Source organism: Bubalus kerabau, chromosome 2, assembly GCF_029407905.1.
Source record: "Bubalus kerabau isolate K-KA32 ecotype Philippines breed swamp buffalo chromosome 2, PCC_UOA_SB_1v2, whole genome shotgun sequence".
Taxonomy (NCBI): Eukaryota; Metazoa; Chordata; class Mammalia; order Artiodactyla; family Bovidae; genus Bubalus; species Bubalus kerabau.
In genome coordinates this window covers 100,470,993-100,485,646 of record NC_073625.1, presented here as the reverse complement: position 1 = coordinate 100,485,646, position 14,654 = coordinate 100,470,993, and the positions used below count along the sequence as shown (strand labels likewise).

The 14,654-nt window shown below is 40.5% G+C and overlaps 1 pseudogene; it reads right to left on the bottom strand.

Moving 5' to 3' along the window:
- Positions 1-10,760: 10,760 nt before the first annotated feature.
- Positions 10,761-14,347, bottom strand: LOC129644450 (intraflagellar transport protein 20 homolog; annotated as a pseudogene).
- Between the last annotated feature and the right edge of the window lie 307 nt (positions 14,348-14,654).

The window sequence follows — 14,654 nt, the reverse complement described above, 5'->3', positions numbered from 1 at the left end:
AGAGTGAAATTAAAAAAATAAAATTTCTTTTCAACGTAGGTGATCAACCTATAAATTCTGTCTCAAAACTAATAAACTTCACATCCTCAGCTGAAGAAATAGTGACATGCAGATGAATCATCAGATGTTGTCTTTCTTGCTTAACAAACAGGGAAACAAATTGATAACATTGGTGTGGGTGAATTTCTCAGGGAATAATACCTGTTTTAACTACTGTAGCTATCATAAGGCACAGTGGCTAGAATTTGGCTGTTTGATGGCTATCCTGGGTCTTTTTAAGAATTTTTATTTATTTATTTGGCTGTGCTGGGTCTTAGTTGTAGCATGAGGAATCTTTAGTTGAGGCATGTGGAATCTAATTCCCTGACCAGGGATCGAACCTGGTCCCCCAGCATTGGGAGAGCCAAATCTTAGCCACTAGACCACTGGGTAAGTCCTGGAATTCTGAGCCTTTAAGTCATCTTGAATGTATGTCTATTTCAGGGAAGATGGAGAGTAACTTTGGGGTGAAATGTAGAATGAAAAGCGTAATGTTGAGATTTAAGAGGAAACAAATTTTAATATGTCAACTTACTAAATAGAAACTTTCCTGAGGAATGTGAGGACTGTGTTGCTTGTGAATGTGATCCAAAAATTCAGACATAATTGATCCTACTGTAGAATTAGCAGTGAGTTAATCATTGTTAGTGCCCCATTATTATCCTGGAAAGAATTTAATTTGGATTGTCGTCATTTAAGGTGAATTTTATACAATATATATCAAGTAGTGAATACTAAATCATGCTACCATGGAATATAATGGGGCTGTTAAAAATAATGATGTAATTTTACTTATATGAAAGCTATCTGACACATACTAAGTAAAAGAGAAACTTCTAAAATAGCTCCAAGATTTACTTCACTCTGTTTTCTAATTGAATCTTAATGTATATTGTAGACTTTATCAGTTAGCTTTTGCACTTAAATAAACCATTCCCCAAAACAGACATTGAAAACTGTCAATGGGTAGTCTTTTGGGGCTGGACTGTTTAGCTTCAGGACACCTCACTTACGCTCTGGAGAGTATAGGCTACTTGGTATAGGGAGACTCCTACTTATAAATGTGGAAGTCAGTTCCATGGCAGCTGGGCAGTGACCACAGAAGTTTCACCATCTCACAGATTGGCAGAAGCTCCTTCCCATAATAGAGGGTTCCCTGTAGGAAGTCTCAATACATAAGCTCTTTTTGACCCTTGCCTAAGTCATATTTTCCATTTTCCAGCTGGCCAAAGCTAGTCACATATTGAAGCATTATATGAGAGAGGAAGGGGTCTTCCCAAGGGAGGAATGTAGAGAGATGTAAGCTAATCAGGGTCATTATCATTAATCCTACCACAGGAACTCATGTGCATTAATACAAAATTGAAAATACCCCAGTTTTTACTTTCATTGGTTAAAGTTTGAGAAAAAAAATTTTTTTTGAGAAACTGCGTTGTTGTGAACTACAGTTCTTCTTTTGTATGATTAGACTCTTTGAATCTCGGCAAAGGAAACTTAGAGCCACTGTGGTCCCAAGTCAAAGTCCATTTGAGCAGAAGTCCAGTCTGGAAGTGAGAGTAGGTACAACAAATTTGATTCTTTAGCCTTCATTTTAATTTTTTGAACAGAAAATTCATTCACATAGTTCAACATTCGAGATACCAGAGAGTGAAAAGCCTCAGTCTTCTATTCACTGGGTTCTTTTCCCAGAGAGAATCAATGTTTGAGTCTCTTAAATGACCTTCTAGAGATGTCTTGTGTATATGTATGGGAACATTTGTATATCAGATCAGATCAGATCAGTCGCTCAGTTGTGTCCGACTCTTTGCGACCCCGTGAATCGCAGCATATATTCCCTTTCAAATATGATTTAGAACCCTTAGTCTAGCTCCTAAGTCAGACTCTCAGGAAACCAGGAGAAAGAAGGCAAAGTGCCATGTGTTCTGTCTTTTATAAAGTGTTACAAGTGAATTAACAAGTAATTGACAATGAGTGTGGCTTTAGAGCTGACTCTCTTGCGACTACATGGACTGTAGCCTGCCAAACTCCTCTGCTAATGGGATCTCCAAGGCAAGAATACTGGAATCGGTTGCAGTTTCCTTCTCCAGGGAATCTTCCCGACTTAGGAATTGAACCCTCATCTCCTGTGTTGCCAAGTGGATTCTTTACCACTGAGCCACCAGGGAAGTCCATTATTAATCTATAATACTAAGCATTCACTAGTTAGGGAAAGAGATTAGCAACTTGGTGCAAATACACTTGACATTCTGCTATTTATCATCTACTGTATGAAGGCTTCCCTGGTGGCTCAGAGGTTAAAGCGTCTGCCTGCAATGCAGGAGACCTGGGTTCGATCCCTGGGTCGGGAAGATCCCCTGGAGAAGAAAATGGCAACCCACTCCAGTATTCTTGCCTGGAGAATCCCATGGACAGAGGAGCCTGGTGGGCTACAGTCCATGGGGTTGCAAAGAGTCAGACACGACTGAGCGACTTCACTTTCACTTTCACTATGAAGGTATATTAGTGAACATATGACCAAAGTTAGAAATTATCTAGCATTAAAGTGACCTTAAATTTAAAGAAAGAGGAGGTTTTCTAAAAAGCCCGCACTTTCACGTTAGCAAAATGTACCTTCTGAAACTCTAAGTATATGCAGTAATTGTTCCATAGAGTTAAAGTTTATTCCTCTTTTTTAAAAGTGATCTTGTCCTTCAAGTTAGATGGTGGTGTATGAGGTAATGAAATGCTCAATTGTCTATTTGTTGTGTATAAATGTGTGATACTGAGACAGCTCAAGCATCTTTTCCACCTTTGCTATTGGATTATGATTCCCCATGCCTAATAGATAGCAGATATTAAATAATTATGTCTTTAATGTGTGAAGGAGTAGCTTATACATAAAAAAATCAAGTGATATTTAAGCGGGCTAGTTTTCACAATCTTCACTTTTTTCCCCACTAGATATGAGTAACAGCAAAAGAGGGAGGTATCATGAAGATGTTTAACTATGAAATGTAGTCATTCATAGAATTCCAACAGGTTGCTAATCTCAGAAAGACAAAGCATTTATCTGTAGTCTTCTTCAGCTTCCTTTAATTTTAAAGGCATAGTAAAAAGTCAGAACTCCTGGAGTGTGAAGTCAGGTGTCCCTTAGGAAGCATCACAACAAAAAAACCTAGTGGAAATGACAGAATACCAGCTGGGCTACTTCAGATCCTAAAAGATGATGCTGTTAAAGTGCTACAGTCAGTATGTCAGTAAATTTGGAAAACTCAGCAGTGGCCACAGAACTGGAAAAGGTCAGTTTTCATTCCACTCCCAAAGAAGGGCAATGCCAAATAATGTTCAAACCACCATACAATTGCCCTCATTTCACGTGCTAGCAAGGTAATGCTCAAAATCTTTCAAGCTAGGCTTCAGCAGTATATGAAACAAGAACTTCCAGATGTACAAGGTGGGTTTAAAAAAGACAGAGGAACCAGAGATCAAATTGCCAACAGTCACTGGACCAAGGAGAAAGCAGGGAATTCCAGAAAAACTTCTACTTCTGCTCCATTGATAACGTTAAAGCCTTTGACTGTATGGATCACTACAAACTGTGGAAAATTCTTAAAGAGTTAGGAATACCAGACCACTTTTCCAGTCTTCTGAGAAACCTGAATGCATGTGAAGAAACAACAGTTAGAATTGGACATGGAACAACAGATTGGCTCCAAACTGGGAAAGGAGTGTGATAAGGCTGTACATTGTCACCCTGGTTATTTAACTTCTATGCAGAGTACATCATGGGAAATGCTGGTCTGGATGAATCACAAGCTGCAATCAAGATTGCCGGAAGAAATATCAAGAACCTCAGATATGCAGATGATACCACTCTAAAGGCAGAAAGTAAAGAGGAACTAAAGAGCCTCTTGGTGAGGGTGAAAGAGGAGAGAGAAAAAGCTGGCTTGAAACTCAACATTCAAAAAACGAAGACTGTGGCATCTGGTCCCGTCTCTTCATGGCAAATAGAAGGGGAGAAAGTGGAAACAATGACAGATTTTCTTTTCTTGGGCTCCAAAATCACTGTGAATGGTGACTGCAGCCGTGAAATTAAAAGATGCTTGCTCCTTGGAAGGAGAGCTATGAGAAACCTAGACACTGTATTAGAAAGCAGAGCCATCACCTTGCCGACCTTGCCGACAAAGGTCTGCATAGTGAAAGCCGTGGTTTTCCCAGTGTTCGGATGTGCAAGTTGGACCATAAAGAAGGCTGAGTGGGTAAGAATTGATGCTTTCAATTTGTGGTGATGAAGAAGACTCTTGAGAGTCCCTTGGAAGCAAGGAGATCAAACCAGTCAAACCTGAAGAAAATAAAACCTGAATATAATTGGAAGGACTGATACTGAAGCTGAAGCTTCAATACTTTGGCCACCTGATGTGAAGAGCCAGTCACTGGAAAAGACCCTGATGCTGGTAAAGATTGAAGGCAAAAGGAGAAGAGGGTGGCAGAGGATGAGTTGGTTAGATAGCATCACCAACTTAATGGACTTGAATTTGAGCGAGCTCCAGGAGATAGTGGAGGATAGAGGAGCCTGACTTGCTGTGTAGTCCATTAGGTTGCAAAGAGTCAGATAGGACTTAGTGACTAAACAACAAGAATAAAAGAATATTGATATTGAAGTTAAACAGTGCGGTGATCAGATTCTGGTTTCACCACTTAACAGCTGTGAAGAAATGGCGTGCTCCTTGCCCTTCCTCATCAGCAAAAGGACCCCTATGTTTCCTTTTTTTTTTAATTGGAGGATAATTACTATACAATATTGTATTGGCTTCTGCCACACAGCAGTGTGAATCAGTCACAAGTAGAACACTGATGTTTCTTACCAGGCTGGGTTTTGCTTTGTGAGAGAATGTCTGTAAAAAAATAGCTTGCAGAAAACAGATCCTAAATAGTAAATATTAGCTATTATTGTTATTTTTAGTAGACAGGTGAGAAGGTGTGTAAAAGGAAGGAGAGCAGACACCAATATCAGGCAGGAACCTTGGAAAATGATAAAGAATTTATAGCAGGAGCTGAGATAGCCCTTTGTTACCTCCAGTAGCAGTTTTCTGCACAATGTCCTGACTGTCAAATAAGTAATTTTAAGCTTTTCCCCTTATTTCACTCTCCAGCTTGAAATCTCTTTATCTCCCTCTGCTAGTATCTTAATAGGAAGTTCATGTCTGTTCATAATCTGTTTTTTTTTTTTTCAAATTTCCCAGGGTGAAGCCTCCACTGCTGCCGCCTGGCACTGCAGATGGTCTTTTCTTCGGCCACTTCTCGGCTGGAGTCCCACCTTGTCCTGTCATCCCCACTCCTGTTTCTCAGTCCTCCCCCGCATCGAATAGCAGTGTCCTCCCACATTAAGAGTTGAGAGCTGCTTTTCATGTTTTCTGAAATTCTTTTCTGTAATTTAACTTTGCATTAGCAGTATCACTTGTCTTTTCAATAAGAGTGTTTCCTCAAGGTAGTGATTGTTCTATTTCTTGGTGTCCAACTGAGATGCTAATATCTGTAATTTATGTTTCTTAGAGAATTCTGAAAAAGAAGTCTGCAGGTCCAATTACCCCTTTACTGATAATTTTGATAATGCATCTAAGGAATTAGGACTTTTTAAATCTAAAAACCACATGGGTCTGAGGTTCCCTCACCTATTACTGTCTTAAGTACTGTTTTCTCCGAGTATTCCGCTGTCATATTCTATCAGTATTTCAGGAGCGCCCCCTACTGGGCAAATGGCTTTTGGATGACATCTGTTAACCTGAAATTTAGGGAGAGTCTAATTTCTCTGTACCAAAGTTTCAGTCTACAAGCAATGACAGGATGTTTAAAGCAATGACACAACCCCAGTGTAAATTAGTAGTGTTTTTTTCCTTCCTAATCCCTCTGTCCCTTGGCTCTTGATGACTTTTAAAATGGAACAGTATTAAAATAATGTCTTTGAAGCACATGGATTCCTGTCCTTGTTTAATTGTCTTGGCTTCAAAAGTTTACTCAAGTAAATCCAGGGTTCCATTCTTACATTGCACTTTTAGCCCCTAGGATTATGTAGGCAATTAAGCTATCCTTCCAAGAGTTCTAAATACTCATTAACATTATTAATCATTTTTAACATACCAAGTTCTGATATCCTCTGGGAAATGCTGTATACTGCATTAGAGTGTCTTATGTCAGCTCTCCTACAAGGATAGGGCCATATACCTCAGCTGCTGCTGCTGCTGCTGCTGCTAAGTTGCTTCAGTCGTGTCCGACTGTGCGACCCCATAGATGGCAGCCCACCAGGCTCCCTGTCCCTGGGATTCTCCAGGCAAGAACACTGGAGTGGGTTGCCATTTCCTTCTCCAATGCATGAAAGTGAAAAGAGAAAATGAAGTCGCTCAGTCGTGTCTGACTCCCAGCGACCCCATGGACTGCAGCCTACCAGGCTCCTCTGTCCATGGGATTTTCCAGGCAACAGTGCTGGAGTGGGGTGCCATTGCCTTCTCCAATATACTTCAGCTCTGTTGTCAAATATGCCAAGGCTAAAACTTTGCTATTGGTGGGATAATGACTTTAGGTTTTAGGTACACTTTCATGGCTTCATAAACTACTTAAGACCCACTCTGGATATGCTTCTCTTTTAAATGAAATTACTTTAAGCATAACTAAGCATAAAAATGTTCAGTGACTAGAATCAAATTAAATTGGAAAATTAGATTAAATCATATACCACTGCTAATAGCAACAGATACTCACATGGTCCTTCACACCACAGCCCTCCTCCCCCTCATTTACTGATAAGAAGCTGAAGCTCAGAAAAGTTAAGTATAATAATTTATCCTAGGTCACCCAACCATAAATGGTAGAACCACAATTCAAACCCCAGGAGGCTGTGAAACCAGTTATTTCTGTTAAAAAGTGTTCTAGAAGAGAGCATATCTGTTTGTGTGATAAGTTACTGAAATTAAGATACCTCTATAGTTTCAAATGTATTATACAAAGTTAATAGGGAGGCCGCTGGTCACCTTATCTTTTAAGCAGAGACCGTGAGCAGTTATTCCTCTAATGAAATTAATTTAATTAAAAATCTCTTGTTCATGGGCTTGGTTATAAAATCTCTGCAAATAAACACATTTGGATGTGCTAGCTGACCATGCTAGGTGTTCAGTTTCTATTACATACACTTAACTAGAGGTGAGGTTGAACAGTTATATGACTCCTCCACACTCAGTGTCACATTAGCACAGGTCTTCCTACTGCTTACTCTAATGCTGTACTTCAGATCTTAGGGCATGCAGAGTTTTATAGATAACTTGCTTTTTAAAACACCCAATTTCCATATTTCTTTATTTTGTTATTTTAGGAGATTATGAGAAGGCGATGGCACCCCACTCCAGTACTCTTGCCTGGAAAATCCCATGGATGGAGGAGCCTGCTAGGCTGCAGTCCATGGAGTCGAGAAGAGTCGGACACGACTGAGCGACTTCACTTTCACTTTTCACTTTCATGCATTGGAGAAGGAAATGGCAATCCACTCCAGTGTTCTTGCCTGGAGAATCCCAGGGACGGGGCGGGAGAGTGGGGGCGCCTCGTGGGCTGCCGTCTCTGGGGTCTCAAAGAGTTGGACACGACTGAAGCAACTTAGCAGCACAGGAACTATAGTAACATTTTGTCATTCATGTCTTGTGTAAGAGTGAGTGAAGTCGCTCAGTCGTGTCTGACTCTTTGCGACCTCATGGACTATAGCCTAACCAGGTTCCTCCGTCCATGGGATTTTCCAGGCAGGAATACTGGAGTGGGTTGCCATTTCCTTCTCCAGGAGATCTTCCTGACCCAGGGATTGAACCCAGGTCTCCCGCATTGTAGGCAGACGCTTTACTGTCTAAGCCACAAGGGAAGAGTGGTCTTGTGTAAAGAGAATAGTTAAAAAATTGTATTACCCTATTGTTTTGTAATATCACGCGGCCAGTGAAAACGATTGAACTGTACACACTACCTGCCATCAGCATTACCATCTCCACCTCCACGGCTACTGTTATTAGTAGCAAACATTTGCTTGGCATCTGGTTTGACTTAGGCAGTGTTCTGGCCTTCCTGGTGGCTCAGACGTTAAAGCGTCTGCCTGCAATGTGGGACACCTGGTGGGTTCAGTCCCTGGGTCGGAAAGATCACCTGGAGAAGGAAATGGCAACCCACTCCGGTACTCTTGCCTGGAAAATTCCATGGACAGAGGAGCCTGGTAGGCTACAGTCCATGGGGTTGCAAAGAGCTGGACATGACTGAGCGACTTCACTTTTCACTTTAGGCAATGTTCTAAGCTCATCGTGTACGTGAACTCATTTAATCTATCTCTGAAAGGATATGCAGGAAACTGATCATTGTGGTTCCTCTGGAAAGGGAGTCAGAGCAACCAGAGTCTGACCTAGAGATTTAGTTTCCACTGAATCCCTTTTATTGGTTTGAAAGTAACATACACATTGAATTGAACATTAATTTTAATGTAATGATAACTTCATTAGTATTAAAATAATATGAAAGTAAAAATTGAACATAAGTAGAAAAACAGCAAGTAGCTCATGTTCACTATGGCTGCAAATTGTTGTTTTTAAGAAATATTTTATTGTTGTTGTTCAGTTGCTCAGTTGGGTCCAACTCTTTGTGACCCCATGGACTGCACACCAGGCTTCCCTGTCCTTCACTATCTCCTGGAGCCTGCTCAAACTCATGTCCACTGAATCAGTGATGCCATCCAACCATCTCATCCTCTGTCACTCCCTTCTCCTCCTGCCTTCAGTCTTTCCCAGCATCAGGGTCTTTTCCAGTGAGTCAGCTCTTTACATCAGGTGGCCAAAATATTGAAGCTTCAGCATCAATCCTTCCAGTGAATACTCAGGGTTGATTTCCTTTAGGAATGACTGGTTTGATCTCCTTGCTGTCCAAGGGACTCTCAAGAGTCTACTTCAGCACCACAGTTCAAAGGCATCATTTCTTCAGTGCTCAGTCTTTTTATTGTCCAGCCCTCACATCCGTACATGACTGCTGGAAAAACCATAGCTTTGACTATATGGACCTTTGTAGGCAAAGTAATATCTCTGCTTTTTAATACACTGTCTAGGTTTGTCATAGCTTTCCTTCCAAGGAGCAAGCATCTTTTAATTTCAAGGCTGCAGTCATCATCCACAGTGATTTTGGAGCCCAAGAAAATAAAGTCTGTCACTCTTTCCACTTTTTCCCCATCTAGATTTAGCTCTCCTCTTTCTTCCTATTTCCACTGTGCATAAGCACCTTCCACATCCTCCAGTGTTTTTAATAACACTGTATCATAATATCAGATCAATAGTTAATATTCACATTATTATGAATATAAAAATACCATTCACAGTACAATCACATAGAAAATTATAATTACTTTTCTTTATGCCATTTTCTGTTTTTTCCTGTAGTCGATTTTTCTTGTTTGTTTCTTTTTTAACTGGTGGCATTTCTGTACCCTTGGAAAACTAGTATGGAATAAGAGTTACACAAAAGTCTCTGGAGTCAGATTGCCTGGGATTCAGCCGCAGTGCTCCTCCTTACTAGCTGTGTTGACCTACCTAGTTAATTGGCTTTGCCTTCTTTTTCTTATCTGTAAAATAGGGGCAATACATACATCCATTGCATAAGGTTCAGATACAGTGTGCTTGGAAGAGTGTCTGCCCATAGAAAGCATTCCATAAATGTTATCTGTTATTAATTGCTAATTCAACCTCGACACTCTGGATTTGTATGTTTCTTAATATACAGGCTCACAGCAGTGAGTCTGTCAATTTCATCTTTGGGGAAATGTCTCCCAGATTCTTCCAACCTGCCCCACAAATGAGTATTCACCCAACCTAGGACAGTGCAAATTCTTATTCAGGATTTCCTCTGATAAAATAAAATTCACATTGTATTGCAAGACAAGACAGATTTAACATAAAATTTTTCTTTGTTTGGGCCTCCTCCCTTCCCTTTAGTATATATTGTGCATTAAGCAGACCTCCTTAGGAGATAACTTTCCTAAACTTCCTTTTTTATCTCATTAAGGATCCCACCTCCTGAGGAGATAAACCTTTCTTCTTAATCTTGTAAGGGGCCATGAGTGACCCACGAGCCACTCCTCACTTTCTACCTATAGACCTGGGTTGTATAAACTGTGCTTATGTACAGCGCTCTGTCTCAGAAATTTAGGTAACTGTGCTTTGACTTCTAATGAGCGGAAGAGTTCTCAGAGGTTTCTGAGAGGTTGCTCCCAGGTTATAACCCTCAGTTTGAATAGAGTAAGATTTTCCATTTCTTTCTTAAATCAGCTGGTTAAGTTTTTTGTCACCATCTTTTACCTTCATCTTTCTTTTTTATTTTGGAAATAATAATTTATTTCTTTTCCTCCCCAAACTATGAAAATTTACAAAAAAAAAAAAAAATCAAAGTTTACATGCTGCTCAGTTCAGACTGAGAGTGCAAGAGGTGAGAGCCTGGATCACAGTGGCCACTGAGTGTTCGCCTGCAGGTAAACACTGACATCTGAAAAGAAGCTCCCCCAGCTCTGTGCTCCTGCCTTCAGAGATGCTGCGGGTCTTCCCATGCCATCTCACACCACACTCCTGGGGCATTAGGTCACCAGGATGATACAGACGTTTTTTGGGTTTGGGCATTATGGATTTTTTTCTTTTTCTTTTCTTTTTTTTGCCCTCCTGCTAGAAAACGAAATTTTCAGTTCATTTCTAAGAAATTAATTGGTCAATAAATTCATTTTGTTCTGCTTCTCCTTTCCACAAAGCTTCATATTTAATGCGATACCCTTCAGGCTGCATTCTTTTCTGCTGTTAGTGCCTGGAGTTGTTGCTATTGGTCTTCTCTCTATCTTGCTATAGATCTCAGCAAGTTCTGAGCACCAGTGGCCTTCATCTTCTCATTTTCTGCTTCTTTTGCAAGTTGGTCAACAAGCTCAATTAAACCAGCAGTTATTTTCTAAAATTGGCCCATTTTGTCCACAAAGTCCTTGCGCTTTTCCTTGAGCTCTCTGGCCTGCTGGGTAACCTCTGGGTCCAATACCTGCTGCTTGTTCAGCTCATCAAAGTGCAGCCCTGCTTCACCCAGGATGTCCTTGGCTCGCTCTCCAGTCAGGCAGCCAGCGCCCTGAGGGGCAGCCTCAACCACTGCTGTGACTATAGGACCTGGCTACCTCCCTGCTTTTTGGCTTTGGTCCCTTGTGTTCTGGACTCCATTTTTTCCTCTTTGTTGGCCTATGACTGTTTTTTAATGAAGCATATCTTACAGCTTCTTGAGAAGGAGTTTTGGGGGAGTAATTTTTTTTTAAAGGAAATTGCATGTTAGAAAATGTCCATTTTCTATCCTAATGGCAAGTAATAGTTTTGTTGGATATGTAATTCTAAAAGAAAAGTAATTTCTCTTCAGATTTGTGAAGGCATTTTTTCATTGTCTTCTTGTTTCCAGTGTTGCTCTTGAGAGGTCTAAAGCTATTCTAATTCCTATCCTTAAATATGACTCTCCCCCTCCATTTCTAGAATATAGGTTCTTCACTTTGACTCCAGTTTTCAAAAATTTTACAGTGTGATTTTTAAATTTTTTTCTGAAATATAGTTGCTTTACTACAGTGGTGTATAATTAAATTTTAAAAGAAATGTGTGGATTCTTCTTTTCCACAAAATATAACTCACTTTCTGTATCGTTCTGCTCTGTGCTTTTTTTTCACTAAATGTATCCTCAGATCTCAGACTATCAGCTTTCCAGTCCATACTGGAAAGCCTATCTTATAAAGGATGGCAATGTACTCTTAGAGCAAGCTCCAGCCTCAGTGATGGTGGGGTTATATCAGTTAGTTCAGTCGCTCAGTCATGTCTGACTCTTTGCGACCCCATGGTCTGCAGCATGCCAGGCTTCCCTGTCCATCACCAACTCCCAAAGCTTACTCAAACTCATGTTCATTGAGTCGGTGATGCCATCCAACCATCTCATCCGCTGTCATCCCCTTCTCCTCCTGCCTTCAATCTTTCCAAGCATCAGGGTCTTTTCTTTGAATTAGGTGGCCAAAGTCTTGGAGCTTCAACCTCAGCATCAGTCCTTCCAATGAATATTCAGGACTGATCTCCTTTAGGACTGACTGGTTGGATCTCCCGTACTCTCAAGACTCTTCTCCAACACCACAGTTCCAAAGCATCAATTCTTCAGTGCTCAGCTTTCTTTATGGTCCAACTCTTATATCCATACATGACTACTGGAAAAACCATAGCTTTGACTAGGGGTTATATGGGTACCTTTAAATAATTTTTAAATGTTTAATATATTTAGTGGAAAAAAGGATGAACAAATTGTACACAATAAATATGTGCAATTATTTGTCTATCAATAATACCTCTATAAAGCTTTAAAAATAATGTAGGAATTTTGGGCTTACTTCAGATCAGACTTGATTTTATCGCCACTGCTTTTGCCTTGAATATGACTAAGAGCCTGCATAAAGATATAAATGCCTGTGGTGGTTTAGTTGCTAAGTAGTGTCCAACTCTTGCGACCCCATAGACTGTAGCCTGCCAGGCTCCTCTGTCCATGGGATTCTTCAGGCAAAAATACTGGAGTAATTGAACCTGAGTCTCCTGCATTGCAGGCAGATTTTTTACCAACTGAGCTATGAGGGAAGCCCCATGTAAATGCCTGTTCTGCCTTTTTTTTTTTTTGACTTTTTCTTTTTTGCCATTGCTTTCCTTTTGTATCCCTTAAAGGAATCTTTTAAAATTGTTCATTTATTTACAGTCTCTTAAAGGCACCATCTGAGAAGGCAATGGCAAGCCACTCCAGTACTCTTGCCTAGAAAATCCCATGGATGGAGGAGCCTGGCGGGCTATAGTCCATGGGGTCGCTACCAGTCGGACACGACTGAGAGACTTCACTTTCACTTTTCACTTTCACACAATGGAGAAGGAAATGGCAACCCACTCCAGTGTTCTTGCCTGGAGAATCCCAGGGATGGGGGAGCCTGGTGGGCTGCCATCTATGGGGTCGCACAGAGTCAGACACGACTGAAGCGACTGAGCAAAGGCACCATAAACTGCAGAAAATTTCAGTAGGCTGAGAGCACTACTGCTGATCTCACAAACTGTCTGGCATACTGAGCATAGGTAACAATGCCAAGCTGAATATTAAGGTGCTAGTGGTAAATAGTGGTAAAGAATCTGCCTGCCAGTACAGGAGACATAAGAGACTCCGGTTCGATTCCTGGGTCGGGAAGATCCCCTAGAGAAGGGAATGGCAACACACTCCAGTATTCTTGTTTGGAGAATACCATGGATAGAGGAGCCCGGCAGGCTATGTTCCATAGGGTTGGCAAAGAGCTGGACGTGACTGAAACAATTTAGCATGGACACATGGATAGCTCCTTTTAAAAATAAAAATTCTAAAATTTTATACCTATTCCTGATTGGACTGTTTGTCCAGAGGCAAACATCTTACTTTGAAGAAAGATCCTCTAGAATACCCTATTCTTTTGGCATATAATTATGGCAGGTTACCCCCCAAAGTATAATATTCCTGGTATATGCATGCTTTTTATCTTTCTATCTCAAACTGTTTTCACATATTTTCTCTCTCAGATCTTCACACCTGGTATTTTTAACAGGTTATGAAGCCTTTGTTTTTTGAGAGTAATTAACACATGTATTGAATCTTAAGGTGTATAAGGCTAGTACTGTGGATAGTGCTGAGTTGCTTCAGTCATGTCTGACTCTTTGCAACGCTATGGACTGTAGCCCACCAGGCTCCTCTGTCCATGGGATTCTCTCCATGAGCTTTTCCAGGGGACCTTCCCAACCCAGGGACTGAACCCGAGTTTCTTACGACTCCTCCCTTGAGAGGTGGATTCTTTACCACTAGCTCCACTTGGGAAGCCCTGTGCTAGTACCATAATGTTTCTTAAATTTTAATGTACATCGAAATAACCGGATTTTTTTTTTTTTTTTTAGTACTCATTCTGATTGAGTATGTCTGGAATGAGGGCTATGGTTCTGCATTTCTAATAAGCTCCCAGGTGATGGCAATGATGTTGGTCTATGAAGCACACAGAGTTCTACAGTTGGAATGTAAAGAGGTGCATAATCTGATCTTCACCTTTAAAGGATTTATAATGTAGCCAGGGATGAGTATGGACATGAATAGAGCACCCAAGATTTATGTAATTGTGATATAGCTCTTCTTTTTTAGTGTCTTTTTTGTCCTATTCTCCTCAAGTCACCTAATTTTACCTACCCTCTTGGATGGTAGCAGCATGTTCCATGTGTTCAAAACTCACCTGCATTCTCTTAATGTACCCTTTCTGAGATTTTCCCTTTGAGAATTAACATTAATCTATTATTTAAAAATATGTTAGCATATATTAATGTCTAATCCCTCTCAGATATTATATGGAAATTTGTACCAGGTTGTCTGATGACATAAGCCAGAAGTTTATATGGTAGAAGATAGTATGAGAACTATGCACATGCTGGAAAATAGACTGTGAGATAGTTCTTGGAGCTGGGAGAAATATGCCATGTAGTTCTGTGATCCAATATTCAGGATCTGTGGGCTTCCCTGGTGGCTCAGCTGATTAAGAATCTGCCTGC